We start from the raw sequence: 14,238 nt of genomic DNA, 5'->3' as shown, positions 1-14,238 counted from the left end.
AAAGGACACAAAAGGGTCAAGTTCAGTCCATTTTAAAAGATCAGGAAGAAAATCCTGAACTAACAGAAAAGATCTGAATTCCACCACAGCTTGTATCTGTAGCCATTCAGAGTACAAAATTGGTGAGCTAGGCAGAAAAATAGGTCCTCCGGAGGAATAAACACATGTGGTCTGTGGAGATGGGGGGTGGATACAGCCCTCCCTAAATAGCATCCCTGACGACTCTCCCATTCTCGCCTTACACAGGAAGTGTGAAAAAAGAAGCATGACTCACTCACACTTCCTTGATGCACCAGTCTAGCTTGAGACCTATCATTTGCTCTGGTCCTGTTAGAGACTTTAATGAAATTTTGCTGTGCATCCTTTTGATACATGTTGCTGATGAAGCCATGTGCGATTTGAATCTAGACAACACGTCCGGTCACCTTCCCTTTGTGGCTCTCGCCTGGGACATCTGCTCCTTCAGCTGTCTATAAGTACAACAGAAGTCCATACTGGATTATAAATATTGACTTACCTGTTTTCAGGATATTTACCTACTTTGTGTCTTTGGACATTTGAACTTGATATCATATTGGACTTCCATTATTTATTTTGTATGTGTATCTTCGTCATCCTTGTATATATATTTTGCACCTTTTGCACTATTTCACACTTTGATAAAGCTTACTTTTGTATTACAATTTGTGAGTGCTGTCTGTATCTTTCCCATTATCCATACAGCGCTGAGCCTTTATCTTTTTCAGAATATTTTTAAAGCAAGCACTCACAAGTGGTCACAACCTTGCAGGAACTTCTCTGGCAGAAGTCCCAAAGGAGCACATGGAACCTGGGCAAGACACAAAAGTGACAGCCCTTGACCCAGAACTCCTGATCACCGATATAGGCCAGCTAGATTCGAGTTCTGTAGCACCTTAGAGACAAGCTAGGGCTTTCAGGGTATGAACATTCGAGAGTCAAAGCTCCCTTCGTCACAGCTTTGACTCTTGAAAGCTCATACCCAGAAAATGTTGTTGGTCTGTAATGTGCTACTGAATTCAAATCTAGGTGTTCTACTACAGAACAACATGGCTACTCTCTGAAAGGCTATAAAAGGACTGACTGTAAATTGCTCCACAGCAATAGGAAGCACGTTCTCCGATGCACATTTATTTTTATTGCAATGCTGACCCACAGTGCGATCCTAAATAGAGTTAGACTTTTCCAAATTCGCTGTAATCAGTGGTCTTAGAAGGTTGTAAATCAGTTTAGGAATGTAATGCCAGTAACATTCAACAGGAGTGGCTTCAACAGGAACCTTCAACCTCCCAAGTACTCTTATGTTCAAATGCTGACAGTAGAAATACTCATGGGGGGAGGGGGAGTCTGCAATGTGGCTATAAAACAGGGGTCTGTAACCTATGGCTCCGGAGCCAAATTGAGCTCTTTAGAAAAGAAAATGAAGTATTTTAGTTAACTTATATGGAAAAGGCTTTTTAGAGACACTTTACAAAAAGGAATATGACAGAACTGAATAGTTGCCAGTAAATAATCCAAGGCAAACCTTGGACAGATGTATGCCAGTGCACAAAAACAGTTCCACAGGGTGCTTTTGTGTATATTTATTACTTATTGTGAGACCTCGTGTGTACCACTTTCTAATAAAAAGACTCGCAAGAACCAGTGTTTGGACAGCAGACATTTTATGGACTAGTAATCAAATTGTCAGTTATGAACAATGTTGCTGCATATTTTCAGTCATGCAAATAGGCTTTCTTATACAGTCTCTTTGATGACCTCCTGCTCTAGATTTTGACATCATTTGGCTCTGTAATTATAAAAGGTTGCTGACTTCAGCTATAAAGTTAAGTGAAATGACATCAGGCATAGAAGTTTCTGAAACTAAGCATTCTGACTATCTTAAGAGAAAAATGCAAGAGTGATGCGATTCAGAAATGTCTACAAAATAAAGAACCTTAGTACGGTCTCAGTAGATAGAAGGAGTAAAGCCTACTGAAGGTTTCTGTACTCTTCCATTTAAACCATTCCGATTGTTAATTCTGTACAAATACTACCAGTATATATTTGCATAGCTTTGATGGCTCAGTACTCATTAGAGCTGTTGGCAGGATGGGCAATACTTGAGAGCAACTGACCCCTCCCCTCCTGCCTGGTCCTCTGCTCACAGATCAAAACTTTTCGAAACCAAGTGCCGGGTTTGTGCAGAGCCCAATCTTTGAAATAAAATGCATTTCTCCATAACCCTCAACATTCCTCACCTAGAAAGCAACAAGCATGCTCAGTCCACAACAGGCCACTTGACAGGACTGAGTGATAGGATTGCTGCTTTTTTTTTTAATTTGCAAATTATTTTCCCTGCATAACTAGGGAGTCCCACCACTGTGCACAAATCCCTCGTCTGTAGGTGGTCTCATTTTGCAGCCTAACATTCAACGTTGAACAACCTTCAATACTGCATTAAACAATGAAGTTTGCTGCTAGAGTGAACAATTTGGAGAGCTGTGAAGAATGATGGGGGGGGGGCAGGTAAACATTTGGAAAATCCCCCCAAACACAAATTTCTCAGTTCAGAATAATGTAAATTATTCCAGGTTTAGACATGCTAATTTCTCCATCTCCATTTCCCCATTTCCTTCAACAGATACTGAACTGCTTTCAAGAGGGCTCTCAATATTCCCTTGTAGAAGAGTAGGAAGCATGCTCTGTTCTCATCAAGCCATTCTCCTTAAAAAAAATCTTAAGAGTTGTATTTTTCTGAATACCTTTGAAGGTCTTCAAATACACAGCACACTCAGTCTTGCCTTTGGGTGGGCCCATTTCAGAAGGTCAAGAAGATACCAATAATAATACTATCCATAACATTTTTTAAAAACCCACTCTCAATTACATTATGGAGGCAGCTGCTCATAAGACAAATCAGGTCAGTTATTAAAAGCTCAAGAGTATAGGCTTGACCTCGGTGCCTAAATGCAAACGAAGTAGGCCCTACGGACGTTCCACAGATGAGACATCACCAGACAGAAGGGCTCCCTTCCTTTGTTTAAACTGATCTAATCCCTGAAGTAGGGGCACCCAGAGAAAAGGCCTCATTTGGAGATCTCCGCTAAAAGACTGGCTCATATGGGAGAAGGTGATCCTCTCAAACCAGATAAAGCTTTAAAGGTCAAAAGCAGCACTTTGAATGATGCCCAGAGACACACTGCCAGTCGTAAAGAGCTTTTAATGCCAGCGAGGAAGGTTCCAAATGGGCAGGACTAATCAGCAGCCTAACAACTGCGTTCTGAACCAGACCTAATTTCTGATTAGTTTTCCAAAGGGAGCCACAAAGGGCAGAAATCTAACCTGCGTAACGAGGCTTACTGACACTCGCCCAGATGAACGCTAAAATTATTTAACGTTGCCATCCAAATTTACAGAAATATTTAATCCAATATGCAAGTAATTCCCTGATTACTAACGAAGTATGAAAACTAGATAGGGTTTTTTTAAAAAAGAATGTTTCTCAATTAAAACTTTTTTTTAATAATTATTTTTATTATTTTCCACAATTCAACAAAACTAAACGTATCTCAACAATATATTCAGTTGTAACTACTTATAACAAAAAAAAACCTCATTGCTATTACTGAGAATATGCAATCTATAGTATTCAATGCTATCTACTATATACAACTTCCCCACTAATTCTACCAGTTAACACTTTTGCATTTCAAGTTAATTTCTAATCCTTATTTTCTTTCATACAGACTTGCTTTAAGCGATCTATACTACTTCTATAAGCGGTTTCAAGTCCTACGGAGTTATAATATCATCATCAGTGTCTCTATATAACATTTTGTTATGTTTCTCGATTAAAACGTATGCATTTTTTATGTAAAAAAAAATGTACCCATTGTTGAAAAAGTGTGCTGCCTTGTTTCACCTGCACAGTTGTGAAGCGCTAGCCTGGAAACGCTGCCCTCTAGAGGGAGGCGCTTCTTACAACTCGGGAGGCAAGGTGAGTGGTTGCCTGGCAACAGAGCAGGGGGAAGACTCCTAGAGGGAGACGCGTTCGGAGGAGAAGCTGAGGCGTTTTTTTTCCCTCCCGATATTGTGGCGAGTTTAAGAAGCTCCTGAGGAAAAACAGATGGGGAAACAGAGGGTGGCCATCTTCTGGTGGGAGCCTCCCATCCTGGGAGTCACTGGGGCTTCTGCTATGGCTGTGAGGAAACGTCCTTCCTCTGCGACTCTGAGGAGAACACAACCCGTCTGCCGTTTGGGAGTCAGGGCCGAGAGGCTCAAAAGGCTCCCTCCTCTTTTCACGCCGACTTTGGGACCGGTCGATATAATTTTTATCCACACCGTTTTAAACTCCCCTTCTGACTTAAGGAATGTTTCCCTCAATAAATGTTACCTGTTTAAGCGTCTTCGGGTTTTGAATGGGGCACCTAACCGGGCACTTTTACGATTAAAAGGGTTACACTTAGGATGAAACTTGCACATCCAGTTTTACCACAGCAAGCCTGATACCTGCCCTACGTGCCGCAGAACTGAAAAGTGTGGACGTTTCATCTTCATCAGCTTCAACCAGCCTCATGCTGGGAATAGGACCAATTTCCAGCAGTAGCAAAGGAAGAATCCATGATTGTAGAATGCTAGTTGTATTTCAGATTATAGAGCTATCCATGGCTTGAACTGGGAATTCAGGTTCAAGTAGGCTTGGCGTTCACCCACCAATGGCAGCCCCAGTCCCTTGCCCTCAAGTAATTGAATAGCAGGGGGGGGAATGTCTGGAAAATGGTCTCCAAAGTGATGCTCTAGGAATTTCCTCATGTCTCCATGATCTTTGCCACAGAGATCGAAGGAAAATTCCTAGAGCAACACCCAGAGGTGATGTCACATCCTCCCCAAACACTACCTTCCCCAAGCACGGCCCTCAAAACTTCCCACCATTTGCTGAAGCAGTGTTGGCAACGCTAGATCTGAGGGTAATACAGCCTCATGAATCCTCACAAACTGTGTATGCTCACACATCATGCAACTTCAAGAGCAGAGGAGTGCATTTGTGCTGCATAGGAATGGGATGGAGTGAAAGATGGAGGGCCTTATGCCATGAGGACGGCAAGGAAGAAACAAGCAAAAGATGCCCAGCAACAACAGCGGGTGAAGAAATAAGATGTGACCTTAATTTGATCAGGACCTTAAGACTTGCTAAGAAATGCAGAGGAAGTGTCAGATGTGAGCTCCATCTTGGGCAGGGGTCCATCACACAGTTAGGTTGCACTGGATGCCAGGGCAATGTATTTTTAAAGAAACACTGTCACTCTTGTTGGCAGCACTGATGATGTGTCGTCACACACATTATACAGACTCAAGAGTGCTAAATGTAGGAAACATTTTCATTCCACAGAAAATCTGGACTTGTAGCTCCTTCCCCACTGACAATCTTTTGTCAGTGCAAGAAGAACAACAACATAACCGGGGCCAAAAATAGCTTCATGCAGCTTCTGTACATCCCACACTGCAAGAACAGTTTTAAAAATAAAGAAATGAAATCAAGAATTAGAGATCTTTCAAACCTACACACAGTTTCCCCCACAAACGTTTTCAATAATGACAAAAAATACTTCCCACATTCAGCCAGTTCTTCTGTGCTTCTTGTAAAAATGTCCCTAATGCCCTCAGTCACCCTGTCAACTACAGCAGTGCTGCCTTACAACCAACTCTGATTGCCTATACAGTGCTATGAAATCAGCCTTCTCACTACATGACTCCTGATTCACTGGGGTTGCTCATGTGACTAATCCAGGAAGGAGGAAACAGAAGGGGCAAAGAGGGAAAAAATGGTGTCAAGACACAAGTCCAATTTAAAAAAAACATGAATATTCACACTATTTACATCTATGTAGGAAAAATTTCTACCATCTTGCAATTGCTGGTCTCTACACCAAAACCTGGGAATACCTGGAAGAAGAAACATGCCTACAATCCTGAAACAAAAAATATTAACATATTTTTGGCATGTTACTCCACCCTTGGCCCTAATACTTACTGTAATCTTTCCAGGCAAGACACTGTAGCCACTCTGCTTTTATCTCTCCCTGTAGTAACATGACTTTATTTCGGATTTTAACTGAAAATGTTTTTAAATTATTTTTGTAAGCCGCCTTGATCCAGAAGAGCCACACAGAAGAGCTTAGAGCAAGGAATCATTCTGCCAACCAACTCCTACCTGAGCCCCAGCTGGCTCTCAACGTATGGACACAATTCCTCTTCTGAAATAGGCTCCTCTAGAAAACCTCCATGTTTTTTCTGAAATACTATGTGTCATAGAATCATAGAGTTGGAAGGGACCACCAGGGTCATCTAGTCCAACCTCCTGCACAATGCAGGAAATTCACAACTACCTCCCCCACACACCCAGTGACCCCCACTCCATGCCCAGAAGATGGCCAGGATGCCTGTTCTGCCAAACAGCTGCCAGCTAGTTCTTTCTCTAGGATCCAGAGGCAAAGCACACCGGTGAGTTTCAAGCCAAGCTTTATTTTAACAAACTGATTCGCTCAATAACATGAATTATAGCCCCCCCACAACACACCATACTTACTAGACCAATGAATAAATTTGAATGAATAAATTTATTTACAGCAAAAGCCAGAATAAACTGCCAGAGTGGCCACCCATTTCCCCAGCAAAGATTCGAGCCCATATAGGACACTTAAAGAAGGGGAAGGCACCAGGAGAGGAGAGGATCCCACCTGAATTTATCAAAGATCAGGTAGATTGGTGGGACCATTTTTTGGCAGCCTTATTTACATACATCGATGTCACTGGTCTTGTAGTGGGGGATTCAATCCTTAGGAATGTAGATAGCTGGGTTTCTGGCGGGTGCATGGACTGCATGGTGACTTGCCTGCCTGGTGCGACGGTTGCAGACATTACCCGTCATATAGATAGTCTGGTAGATAGTGCTGGGGAGGAGCCAGTGGTTATGGTGCATGTTGGCACCAACGACGTGGGGAAATGTAGTCCGGAGGTCTTGGAATCCAAATTTAGGTTGCTAGGCAGGAGACTAAAAGCCAGGACCTCCAAGATAGCTTTCTCAGAAATGCTACCTGTTCCACTTGCAGGACCAGCTAGGCAGGCACAGTTGGTGAGACTCAATGCGTGGATGAGACGGTGGTGCAGGCAAGAGGGCTTTAGATTTGTAAGGAACTGGGCAACATTTTGGGACAAGCCGGGCCTATACAAAAGGGATGGGATCCAATTGAACCAGGATGGAACCAGACTGCTGGCGCGTAATATAAAAAAGGTGGCAGAGCAGCTTTTAAACTGAACCTGGGGGAAAGCCGACAGGAGCTGAGAAGCATCTGGTTGGTTCGGGCAAACTCAATTCACACGGACAAAGGGAAAATTGCTTCAGATTGCCCACATAGGAATTACTTAGACATGAAAGGGAATGGAAAAATAATAATGGATAGCCACTTAAAGATGCCCAAAGGCACATGCCAGGCAAGTCGAAAGAGAGAAACAGTGTGCAGGTATTTCTATGCTAATGCTAGAAGCCTCCAAGCAAAAATGGGGGAATTAGAGTGCATGGTTTTAAGAGAAAACAGATATAGTCAGCATTACAAAAACCTGGTGGAGGGGAGAGAACCAGCGGGATACAGTCCCTGGTTACAAACTGTATGGAAATGACAGGGAAGGGAGTACTGGAGGGGGTGTTGCTATGTATATCAAGGAAGGCATAGTGTCTAATAAGCTAGAGACCATAAAAAGGGCAGACTCGTCCACAGAATCCTTATGGGTGACAATTCCAGGCCCCAAAGGAGATTTAGTACTGGGGACGTTCTATTGGCCCCCTGACCAAATGGCTCAGGGTGATCTTGGGATGGAAAATGAAATTAGGGAAGCATGTAAAGGTAATGAAGTAGTAATAATGGAAGACTTCAACTTCCCTCATATTGATTGGATAAATGTATGCTCCAGTCAAGCCAAAGAGATAAAAAATTTTAGACATCCTAAATGACTGTGCCCTCGAACAGTTGGTCATAGACCCAACCAGAGGGGAGGCGATCCTGGATTTAATACTCTGTGGTGCTGCCATTGACTTAGTGCGGGATGTGGATGTAGTTGAGCCAGTTGGGAATAGTGATCACAATGGCATCAAATTTAATTTATATGTAAGTGGGAAAGTGACTGGGAAATCTCACACAATTACCTTTGACTTTAAAAGAGGGAACTTCCCTAAAATGAGAAAACTGGTAAAGAGGAAGTTGAAGGAACAGTTAGGAGGGTTAAATTTCTTGAAAAGGCTTGGGGGTTACTCAAGTCCACATTACAAGAGGCTCAGCTAGCTTGTATACCGCAGGTCAGGAAAGGTAGTAATAAGTCCAAGAGGTCACCACCATGGCTAACGGGTAAGGTGAAGGAAGCAGTTAGAGAAAAAAAGTTTTCCTTCAGAGACTGGAAGGTCTGCCCAAACGAGGCGAACAGAAGCAAACACAAACTTGCACAAAGGAAATGCAAGCAGATAATTAGAGATGCAAACAAAAAGATTTTGAGGGGCAAATTGCTAAACACATCAAACAAACAATAAGAAATTCTTTAAGTATATTAGGAGTAGGAAACCAGCTAGGGAAACGGTTGGACCATTGGATGACAATGGGAGTAGAGGATCTCTAAGGGAGGATAACGCGATTGCTGAAGAACTAAATGAATTCTTCTCATCTGTCTTCACTGTTGAAGATACAGGGCAGATTCCTTCTCCTGAACAGAGATTTTGGAGAGGGGAAATTGAGGAACTGAGGCACCTAGTGGTAACAAGGCAGGAAGTCCTAGAACGTCTAGACAAACTGCAAACTAACAAGTCACAGGGACCAGATGGTATTCATCCTAGAGTTCTTCAAGAACTCAAATGCGAAATTGCTGAACTTCTAACAAATATATGTAATATGTCCCTTCGATCAGCCTCTGTACCAGAGGACTGGAGAATGGCCAATGTAACATCCATTTATAAAAAAAGGTTCCAGGGAGGACCCAGGAAATTACAGGCCTGTTAGCTTAACATCTGTTCCGGGTAAATTGGTGGAAAGCCTCATTAAAGATAGAATTGTCAAGCACATAGAAGGGCAAGGTCTGCTGGGCAAAACCCAAAATGGCTTCTGTAAGGGTAGGTCCTGTCTCACTAACCTCTTAGAGTTTTTTGAAAGTGTCAGTAAGCATGTGGACAGGAATGAGCCTGTGGATATTGTGTATTTGGATTTCCAAAAAGCTTTTGACAAAGTCCCCCACCAAAGACTGCTAAGCACGGGATAAGAGGACAAGTCCTCTTATGGATTGAGAGCTGGGTGAAAAATAGGAAGCAGAGAGTAGGAATCAATGGTCAGTTCTCACAATGGCGGAATGTGAGCAGTGGGGTGCCTCAGGGATCTGTGTTGGGACCGGTGCTTTTCAACCTGTTCGTCAATGACCTAGAGTTGGGGTTAAACAATAAAGTAGCCAAGTTTGCAGATGACATCAAATTATTTAGTGCGGTTAAAACAAAATCGGACTGTGAAGAGCTCCAGAAGGATCTCTACATACTGGAAGAATGGACATTAAAATGGCAAATGCGTTTCAAAGTAAGTGTAAAGTGATGCATATTGGGGCAAAAAATCCCAACTTCACATATACACTGATGGGATCTGTGGTGGCAGCGACAGACCAAGGAACGGATCTTGGGGTGGTAGCGGATAGTTCAATGAAGATGTCAACCCAGTGTGCAGCTGCTGTAAAAAAGGCAAATTCCATGCTGGCTATAATTAGATGAGGAACACAGAATAAAACTGCTGTTATCATACTGCCCTTGTACAAATCTATGGTGAGGCCACACTTGGAATACTGTGTACAGATCTGTTCACCACACCTAAAAAAGGATATTACAGAGCTTGAGAAGGTGCAGAAAAGAGCAACCAAAATGATTAGGGGACTAGAGCAACTGTCCTATGGGGAGAGGTTAGGACGCTTAGGGCTGTTTAGCTTGGAAAGAAGGCGGCTGAGGGGAGACATGATAGAGGTCTATAAAATTATGCATGGTTTGGAGAGAGTGGACAGGGAGAAGTTTTTCTCCCTCTCCCATAATACTAGAACACGGGGTCATCTGCTAAAGCTGGAGGATGAGAGATTCAAAACAGATAAAAGGAAGTATTTTTTCACACAACGCATAGTTAAATTGTGGAACTCCCTGCCCCAGGATGTGGTGATGGCTGCCATCTTGGAGGGCTTTAAGAGGGGAGTGGACATGTTCCTGGAGGAAAGGGGTATTCATGGCTATTAGTTGGAATGGATGCTGGTCATGCTGCATACCTATTCTCTCTCTAGTATCAGAGGAACATGCCTATTATTTTGGATGAGGTGGAACACAGGCAGGATGGTGGTGCTGCAGTCGTCTTGTTTGTGGCTTCCTGGGGGCACCTGGTTGGCCGCTGTGTGAACAGACTGCTGGACTTGATGGGCCTTGGTCTGATCCAGCAGGGCCTTTCTTATGTTCTTATGAAAGCTTCTGGGATTTAAAAATAGAAGGAAACGGGTGAGCGCCGGCGGAGAATCGTCGGCCTAGGCAAGGTGCTGGACCTCAAGAAATGTGCTCGTTTGCCTGCAGCTAGAATGGATGCCGGCCGCATTGGGAAATGGAGGGAAGAGGGGGAAGATGCTACGCCCAGCAGATTTCCTCGCCTTGGGAGGATCAGGGTGGGATCCTCCCCGGCAATTCCACTGCTCACGGCAGCAAAAAAACAACAACTGAGAGGTGAGGGGAGTGCAGATCTTTTGAAGCATCCTGTGCAAAAGCAGGCATGGTCTTCTTGCTGTGGTAGCAATCACCGTTATGCCATGCCAGGAAAGCGTGGGTTCTGTGGATACTGATAGGGGGGGGGGGGAGAGACAGGTGAAGCTAAGGCATGGTGGGTGGGGCTTAGCAGGTCTAAAGGGAGCTTGACACCACCTACTTCAACTAGTATGTACAGTCTAAGAATTACTAGTGGGGAAATACACATGGAATCTCTCCTGAAGCCTTTTAGTTAAAAGAACATCCACACACATACACACAACCCCCTTCCCTTTTTTTGTGTGTGTCAATTCCCATTTCTGGAATGGAAAATGCACTCTATACACAAACAAACCCATAAATTGCCTCCTTTCTGCTGATCTAGCCAAACCCTGAGATTTTCAAGCTCCAGAAATATCACTAAGCCTGAACATTCTGGTGCTAAAATAAACCACCATATTCGAGCACAGCAGATGCCCGGGAGGTATAAAACGCCCAGAGCGATCCAGGAAATATGCAAATCAGAAAAATCACACCTTCAATTTCCTCTTTTTTTTTGCAAAGCTGACCATCTATTAACACGTTTTTAAAGGTATAATGCACCATCAACCGCTAAGCATTTACCCACGTGTCATTACTTCTGCGATATTTCTGCAGAAAACATGCCTTGATCCGGGGGTTTTCTCCCCCCCACCGACACTTGCGGTAACTATGGAGCATGGGCCGCCGCCGCTGCTTCAAGAAACGCTGCCAAGTAACCGCGGAGTCGCTGTTTTTTTGCTCACGAAGCGGGCCCTACACATCGCCTCTCCCAGCCCCACGGGTGTAAAGCCGCGCAAATGAAGGGCAGGGGATCCCGCAATCCATCCGCACCAAACGCTCCCAGCGCCTAAGCGGTTAAGTTCTACCCGCACCTAGAGCTGGCTCGCATCGTGCTGCAAGCGCATGAGAATTGCGTGTTTTCCTGGGTGTGTGTGTGTGTGGGTATATGTGTGTGTGTGTGTGTGTGTATATATATATACATACATACACATATACATATACAGTATATATATACTGTGTGTGTGTGTATACAGCATATATATATATATATATATATATATATATATATATATATATATATATATATATATATATACACTGTATGTTCGTGTGTGTGTATATATATATAATAAAAGCGCATGAGAATTGCAGGCAGACGCATGTTTTCCAGTTTTATTTTAAAATATATTTTAAAATCCATCTGCACCAAACGCTCCCAGCGCCTAAGCGGTTAAGTTCTACCCGCACCTAGAGCTGGCTCGCCTCGTGTTGCAAGCACATGAGAATTGCAGCCAGACGCGTGTTTTCCACTTTATTTTAAAATATATAGATATAAGGATCACAAAAGGCTCGCCTCTTTCCCGTTGCTCCGCTCTTCCCCTCTGCTGGCAAAGCGTCTTATGGCAACGCCGTCGTGGAGAAGGGAGGGAAATCGCACACAAAAAAATAAATAGAGATCAAGCAAGAAGGGTCACTTACTCTGGCCGCGCCGGGCTGGGGAATGAATTCTCCTGGAGGCCGAAGCAGAAGCAAGAAAACATCGGAGGCGACAGGTCAGCGGGCTTCTCCCGGGACCCTTGGCAGCGATTGCAGCCCCGGGAGCGGCATGGCATTGGGGGGCCGTGCGGGGGGAGAGGGGGCAGAGGGGGCAGAGCGCCCGGGCGGGCGGCTGGGCGCGTGCACGCGCGCGGGGGGCAGCCGGGCTCTCGCGCACGCCAGCATGCGTGCTAGCGGGCCGGTCTGCACAGGCTCGCCGGATTTCGCCGGGCTGCAAACCACAACGCCCAGCAGACCTCAGCCGAGGGGGCCCCCCTTCCTTCCTTCCTCCCGACGTGAGTCATCCTCGGAGATTCCCTTCGCGGGTTCTGCTTTTAGCACCGGCCTCCTTCCCCCCTCCGCCGGGAGGCTAGTGGAGTGGGGTGGGGCGGGAACCCCACACCGCTGGGTGCATGAGACGCGCAGGAAAGAAGCAGGCCGATGCAATTTTTGCAACTGCTTTTGCGATTCCCCCCCCTGCTTTCCCCCCCTCGCCCCCCAGTTGGGAGTGCATGGTCTTCTTGCTGGGGTAGCAACCACCGTTGTGCCATGCCAGGAAAGTGTGGGTTCTGTAGTTACTGATAGCGGTGGAGGGAGGAGGGGGGAAGACAGGCACTCCTATCAGTAGTCACACATATTCCAAGAAGAGCATGCAACTGTGAGGAAAAGGTTGTTTCGCAGGGTGGCTGTGTTGGTCTGCAGGAGAACAGCTGGATTTTGAGTCCAGGAGCGCCTTGCCGTTTTCAAGAGGCAACCTCCATCAGAAAAAAGGGGCTCTTCTTTCTGCCCCATTCTCCCAACCCCAGTTTGGAGACCCCAAGCAAGGGCTGGAGGAGTTCTTCCATTATAGACTGAGAAGCCCCCCAACGTCACGTGATGTCTGGCCCAGCCCTGCATGCAGAATTCCCAGCAACTTGCTCACAGGAGCACGAACGAGTGCCAGGAGGGGCTTTACAAGATCACAGCTTGCTCTTGGGAGAAAAGTAGCAAGGTGTGATGACAGCATTATTTGGTTCCACAGAAGAGCCTCTTCCTGCCCTCCATGACCTTGCCTGCAGAGTCATGGTGGGTGGCAACTAGAACCAGGAGCTTTGGGGCGGTAGCTCCTGTGATTCTACACCACTTGATGGCTTTTTATGACTTGTTTTTATGATGGATCATTTCACTATCTGGGATTTTATTGATTTCTCTGTATCATTCTTAGTTTGTGAGCCTCCTCAAGCAGTTCTCTGGAGAAGGTGCATATACATTTTCTAAATAAACTGATGGGGGAGGGTCCCCTAGTTTAGAAACAAAGGATCATGAGGCCTCACTGGCTCTTGCGACTATAGAAGCTTCTGCTTGAGCAGACTTCCCACCTGGTACGGATAACTGCAGAGGTACCTGGTCAGGTGCCCGTTATGTCCACCCCTCAACACAGCATGAGCCAAGGCCTTTTATGTGTGGGCTGTTTCCGCTGGATCTGCTGCTCTCTAACTGCACAGTATTGGCAGTCAAATTCTCAAAACACTATGCACGGGCTTTTTGCCCCAAAGAAATTCCAGCAGTGCCTTTGATCAATTATACATCCCCTGCGAAAATGCAGAGTTTCTGAACCATGTGTGAGTCCCTCCCTTCTGAAAATCCTGCTTTGTAATTGGTGGTGGTGTATTTTTAAAAAATATGTCACCAGCCCCCACCAGCCCCACAGCGGGATTCTTTCATTCGATCTGAACTGAGTGGCCACTTTACAGCCAAAGCAGAGAAGGGTCTGGACAACTCCCTCCACCAACACCACCAATTTGTTTCTGCATAACTCAATGCAGGGGTCATAAGAATATAAAAATACTTGCATGGTCATGTGTGTCATTCATCATTCCATCGGTAGTCTTGCA

The sequence above is a fragment of the Euleptes europaea genome, chromosome 5 (assembly GCF_029931775.1).
Source record: "Euleptes europaea isolate rEulEur1 chromosome 5, rEulEur1.hap1, whole genome shotgun sequence".
NCBI lineage: Eukaryota > Metazoa > Chordata > Lepidosauria > Squamata > Sphaerodactylidae > Euleptes > Euleptes europaea.
The sequence above is the reverse complement of the archived record's forward strand: the minus strand, read 5'-3'. Positions refer to the sequence as shown.